Source organism: Triticum aestivum, chromosome 6A (genome assembly GCF_018294505.1).
Source record: "Triticum aestivum cultivar Chinese Spring chromosome 6A, IWGSC CS RefSeq v2.1, whole genome shotgun sequence".
Taxonomy (NCBI): Eukaryota; Viridiplantae; Streptophyta; class Magnoliopsida; order Poales; family Poaceae; genus Triticum; species Triticum aestivum.
The window spans coordinates 150,263,508-150,270,475 of record NC_057809.1 but is presented as its reverse complement, the minus strand read 5'-3'; positions in this window follow the sequence as shown (position 1 = coordinate 150,270,475).

Sequence of the window (6,968 nt, the reverse complement as noted above, 5' to 3'; positions counted from 1 at the left end):
CCTGCCAGTTGCCGATAACACTGTTACAAAACATGATCATCTCATACAATAAAATTTATCATCATGTCTTGACCATATCACATCACAACATGCCCCGCAAAAACAAGTTAGATGTCCTCTACTTTGTTGTTGCAAGTTTTACGTGGCTGCTATGGGCTGAGCAAGAACTATTCTTACCTACGCATCAAAAACCACAACGCGGTATAGTGATTTCTTTTTGATCTTCAGAAAGAACCCTGTTCATTGAATCTGATTCAACTAAAGTTGGAGAAACTGACACCCACTAGCCACCTATGTGTGAAGCACGTCGGTAGAACCAATCTCGCGTAAGCGTATGCGTAATGTCGGTCTGAGCCGCTTCATCCAACAATACCATTGAATCAAGAATCAACTAGTGACGGCAAGCAATATGTATATACCCACGCCCACAACTCCTTTGTGTTCTACTCGTGCATATAACATCTACGCATAGACCTGGCTCGGATGCCACTGTTGGGGAACGCAGTACAAAAAAAATCCTACGCACACGCAAGATCCATCTAGGTGATGCATAGCAATGAGAGGGGAAGAGTGTTGTCCATGTACCCTCGTAGACCGTAAGCGGAAGCATTATGATAATGCGGTTGATGTAGTCGTACGTCTTCACGATCCGACCGATCCTAGCACTGAAGGTACGGCACCTCCGTGATCTGCACACGTTCAGCTCAGTGACGTCCCACGAACTCTAGATCCAGCTGAGTGTCGGGGGAGAGCTTCGTCAGCACGACGGCGTGATGACGGTGATGATGAAGTTACCGACGAGGGCTTTGCCTAAGCACTACAACGATATGACCTAGGTGGAAATCTGTGGAGGGGGGCACCACACATGGCTAAACAATCAACTTGTGTGTTCCAGGGTGCCCCCTCCCCACGTATATAAAGGAGGGAGGGGGAGGCCGGCCGGCCCTCTCTAGGCGCGCCAAGGGGGAGGAGTCCTCCGCCTAGTAGGAGTAGGACTCCCCCTTTTCCTAGTCCCGCTAGGAATAGAAGGAAGAGTGAGAAGGAGAAAGGAAAGGGGGGTCGGCCCCCTCACCCAATTTAGATTGGGATAGTGGGGGAGCGCCCCCTCCTAGGTTGCCTTCTCTTCTCTCCCACTAAGGCCCATTAAGGCCCATATACTCCCCGGGGGGTTCCGGTAACCCCCCGGTACTCCAGTAAATGCCCGAACTCACCCGGAACCATTCCGGTGTCAAAACATAGCCTTCCAATACATTGATCTTTATGTCTCATCCATTCCGAGACTCCTCGTCATGTCCGTGATCATATCCGGGACTCCGAACTACCTTCGGTACATCAAAAACCATAAACTCATAATACCGATCGTCACCGAATGTTAAGCGTGCGGACCCTAGGGTTCGAGAACTATGAAGACATGACCGAGACTCATCTCCGATCAATAACCAATAGTGGAACCTAGATGCTCATATTGGTTCCTACATATTCTACGAAGATATTTATTGGTCAAACCGCATAACAACATATGTTGTTCCCTTTGTCATCAGTATGTTACTTGCCCAAGATTCGATCGTCGGTATCTCAATACCTAGTTCAATCTCGTTTCCGGGAAGTCTCTTTACTCGTTCCGCAGTGCAACATCCCGTAACTAACTCATTAGTCACATTGCTTGCAAGGCTTATTGTGATGTGCATTACTGAGAGGGCCCAGAGATACCTCTCCGATACACGGAGTGACAAATCCTAATCTCGATCTATGCCAACCCAACAAACACCATCAGAGACACCTGTAGAGCATCTTTATAATCACCCAGTTACGTTGTGACGTTTGATAGAACACTAAGTGTTCCTCCAGTATTCGGGAGTTGCATAATCTCATAGGCATAGGAACATGTATAAGTCATGAAGAAAGCAATAGCAAGAAACTAAACGATCATTATGCTAAGCTAAAGGATGGGTCTTGTCCATCACATCATTCTCTAATGATGTGATCCCGTTCATCAAATGACAACATATGACCATGGCTAGGAAACTTAACCATCTTTGATTAACGAGCTAGGCAAGTAGAGGCATACTAGGGACACTCTATTTGTCTATGTATTCACACATGTACTAAGTTTCCGGTTAATACAATTCTAGCATGAATAATAAACATTTATCATGATATAAGGAAATATAAATAACAACTTTATTATTGCCTTTAGGGCATATTTACTTCATAAATATCTTACAATCCTCAAATGTCATGTGATTGGACACATATCCTAACGCTTATGCATGTTGATGACTTAGATGTGCAACACACGAAGTAAAGTATATCTTCAATCAATGAAGACTTACCCTCTAAGTGTAAATACATTAACACGGAATTTGTCTTCGAAGCGCCACGATAATTGTGCACCGTGTCTGGGTTTAATACTTCCTATACGGTGGGTAACGCCACCACAAAACTTTCTCAAAGATTTTCATTTGGCGTCATGATTGCATTATCTTCACATTTGGTTTCTCTCTCTCTCTCTCTCTCTCTCTCTATATATATATATATATATATATATATATATATATATATATATAGTGTTCTGTCCTCTACAACATTCACTTATAGCTATGTCTTCAAACTTGCATCTTTCTGAACTAAGTGAATGTGATCGGACCCTAACCCCTTCTGTGCTTCTTCCTCAAATTCTGTCTATCTAGTCATATGCATTCTGTTGAAATGTGTTGAATGTCTTCACTGCGTCCTTGTCAGCTAAAGATATAGAGACACACATTTAAAACTGCTTTTAATGATATATCTCTTGTGCCAGAATACCGGCGAAGCCAGAACGACCATCCGACAAACCAGGCGTGCGTGGGAACATGGAACAACTTTCAATGAGTTGCATGCATACCATGTGTCCATCATATGTGAACCGCCAGGGGCACCTGCATAATTGCATTGTGCAGCCCTTTACCTTATAAATACACATCCCGCGTGGTTATTATCTCTTCTTCCACCTCGCCATCTCGCTCAAACCCTAGCACCACCGCTAGCTCGTGTCGACGCCAGAGACGAAGCGCTTAGCTGTCGCGACCTCTTTGACGCCGTCCTCATGACGGTTGCGGACCTCGTCTTCTCCACTACCACCGTAGGTGTCTTCCACCGCCAAGTTAGGGTGCAGGAGATTGGACTGCTTGGCCTCCCTTTCTGCCTCGTCTAGCAGTTCGTCTGTGGTAAGTAAATCTCACTTTTTACAGTCTTTTTGATCTGTCAAATCCATCCACTTCAACCAAAAGTGGTTTCTACACTTCCAAATCTGGATCTGTCTCTTTCTGAATCTCATGTCTTGCAAACTATATTCACTTATGCTTCATAACTAGTTAGATTCCTCACTTGTACTTATTCATGGATTCGTACAAATCTGGAACCAACTCACTTCAAATAAGTGAATGGCTTCGCACTATGAGGTCAATGTCTTCGAACTGATTTATCTTAAAAATCTTCTGAGAATGCATATGACCTCTTCCCCTTCCCTCGCATCTCTAATACTGTCACAGGTACATGTCCATGGGATAATCCCTTGGTTATCATAGTCTGCATTCGTTTGCAGAATTCTTACATCATCATATTCACTCCCCTGAAGCCAGTTCTTGCTTGACAAGTAGACGGAAGCCTTTCACTGTCTTGAAGCCTATCTGTCTAAACATTATGACTTCTGAGAAATCTGCAGGGAAAGGTGGTAGGCAACACCGTGGAAATACCGCTCTAGATCTACCTCCGGATCTACATGAACTGTACAAGACTGATCCTGAGGATAACTATAATCAACGCAAGACCAGGATCCAATGGATCCGAAGATATTGGGCTGAACAGTGGTTCACGTACAACTTCGTCACTGTTGAATATGCTGAGAAGAATGCCATCAAGCGTCCATGGTGCGATATTTTGTACAAGAATCTGCAACCCAAGTCGAAGCCTGAAGCCATTACCCAAGGCTTCTATCCTTGCATGGTCCGAGGACCTCATCCTGAGAATGTCGACCCGTCATCCTTGTTATGGTGTCGTGACGACAATCTCTTCAAGCGCAACTTTCAGTTCACAAAGGAGTCAACTGCAAAGAACAGGAAGGCTTTCGGACTCAACTTCAACCCGGGTCCGTTTGCTATAAGACAGGATGGCACACGTGAAGCCAGTCCTAATGTCATCGGCCCCTTCAATAGCTTCAACGGTCTCCTCTCCCACATTGCTGCTTAGAGGGCCACGATGGATCAATCTGCTGATGATGTAGACTCTGAAGATGCACCTGCACCACCGAAGCAGAAGAAGAAAAAGACAAAAGCTTTGAAGCCCTTTGCAGCACCAACAGCTTCGACTGTGAAGCCATTGAAGGCTGCACCTCCTGAACCCAGTGTGCAGCCTGAAGACTTGTCTCATGTCTCCAAGAGGACCAAGAAGAAAAAGAATCCCAAGAAGACTTTAGGGCATGACCTGACTCCTGCTGCCATTCTGTGCAACGAGGAAGACACCATTGATCTGTCTAGTGATGAAGATCTCAGTGATGAAGCTCTAGAGAAGCTGATCAAGAGCAAGCAAGAGGCTGAGATCTTTCAAGATCTGCCACTCTTTGATGTTGATATTCTAAAAAACTTCATTGACGAATGGTTTAAGGACCAAAGCATCAACATTGATGATCTGCAGCTGCCAGTGGACATAAGCGTCACGTTTCACGGAGCTATTGCCAATGAACCGGCCTTGGCTTAGAAAATCATCGAGATCAAGAACAAGATTGATTATGAGAAGGCACACTTCAAGAAGCACACGGCCAATCTCAGTGTGGCTGATGTGCAAATCTTCAAGAAGATGATGAATGACCTCAAGGCCGAGTTCACCAAGAAGCGTGAAGAAGCCAAAGGCTCATGCGGGCGCATGAAGTACTATGCGCAGAAATGTGTTCAAGCGCACAATGAAGTTGGGCGTCCTAGCATCGACCCCGGGATGGCTGCCAAACAAAAGAAGAAGTCTATTGATGCCATACCCAAAGCTCAATGGTAGGAACGACCAAGCATTGTCTTCCCTGCCAGCATAACTGGCTCGAAGCCAAAAGTCCCCTCAGCAGCTTCTGAAATGAAGAAGACACGGTGTTGTGGGTTTGTCATGGCAGATGTTCTCGTGAAAGGACTTAGTCGCGGAGCCATCGCTACGGGTTAGCTTAAAGGGGTTGAACCGGACAAGGGGACATGGGGGGTTTTATACTAGTCCGGCCCCTTCGATGAAGGTAAAAGCCTACGTCTAGTTGTGATTGGTATTGCTAGGGCTTCGATGACCAGGGAGCGAATCCGCTTTGCCTGGCTCTCGAGTTGTTGTCTGTCGTCCCTAAACCGCGGCGGGTCGTCCCTTTATATACATAGGTTGACGCCCGCTGGTTTACAGAGTCCCGAGGCCGGATCATAAACGTGTCCGGCTCGGTCTCTATTCCTTTATCTTACAATACAAGTTACATAAAAGAGTCGGTTTACATCTACAGGCCTTAACCCGCCTATGAGCCTTGGGACTTCGTAAAGCGCCACCATCCTCATGTCTTCATGGGCTTCTATCTTCATGGAGCTAAACCGGCAACTCCTAGCCGGTTTACCTCCAGTAATCAAATCCCCAACATTAGGCCCCAGATTGATTTGAACTTGTTCATGTCAATCTTCAATACTTAGAAAAATTCTTTCCCTGGCAACTTCGTATAAGTCTGGTAAACCTCCGTGACGTCATCCCTTAGATCCGTAGCAAATTGTTATGATGTCATCTACCCATTGAAGCCGAAGATACCCTTCATTAATGAATATCCAACCCTCGAGGCGACATCCTTATTAACTATTCATTTCAAGCTCCTCGATTTACGCACCGGTCGCTTATCTGTTCACCTTATAAATAGGCCCAAAGGTCATTCTCTTTTTCCCCCTTCGCCTCCTTCGCTTCTTCTTCCTCCTTGCGATGCCTCTGCACCTGAGCATCGCCGCCGTCACCGAGCTTCGCCTCTGTCTCTCCACCGACCGCTGCATCAACCTGGTTGCACCAGAGAGCCGCGGCGTACCTACGCTACTTCAATAGCCACTGTAAGTCCCTTCCTTTCTCTGTTGTAGATCTACCTAGGGTTTCCTCGTTTGTTGAAGTTCATCCCTGTTTCTCCGGTGCTGTTCTTCCCTATTTCTTCTTAGTCCATGGATAAAAACTTCAAATTTGATGTGTTCCACGTAATGGCCTATCTTCTGTTACCAAAACAAACCTTTACGCGCATAAAACACTGATCTGGTCCTTTGTGAACTGCTTCGGGATCAACCCTTTAGGTGTAAATCCTTTTATTTTCCTGTCTTACGGTAGATCCAAAATTTCCCTGCAACCTTATGAAATCTGTTTTTACCTTACTTAGTCATTTTTGCCTTAGATCTGTATCCTCTTTATTGTTGGGGAACGTAGCAGAAATTCAAAATTTTCCTACGTGTCACCAAGATCTATCTATGGAGAGACCAGCAACGAGTAGAAAAAGAGTGCATCTACATACCCTTGTAGATCGCTAAGCGGAAGCGTTCAAGTGAACGGGGTTGATGAAGTCGTACTCGTCGTGATTCAAATCACCGATGATCAAGTGCCGAACGCACGGCACCTCCGCGTTCAACACACGTACAGCCCGGTGACGTCTCCCACGCCTTGATCCAGCAAGGAGAGAGGGAGAGGTTGACGAAGACTCCATCCAACAGCAGCACAACGGCGTGGTGGTGGTGGAGGAGCGTGGCAATCCAGCAGGGCTTCGCCAAGCACCATGGGAGAGGAGGAGTAGGAAGAGAGGTAGGGCTGTGCCAGAACTTCGTGTATCGCTCCCATGCGCCTCCCCACTATATATAGGGGTGGAGGGGCTGGTTTCTTGCCCTCCAAGTCCATTGGGGCGTTGGCCAAGGTGGGAGGAAAGAAATCTCATTATTTCCTTCCCCACCGATTGTTATCCCCCC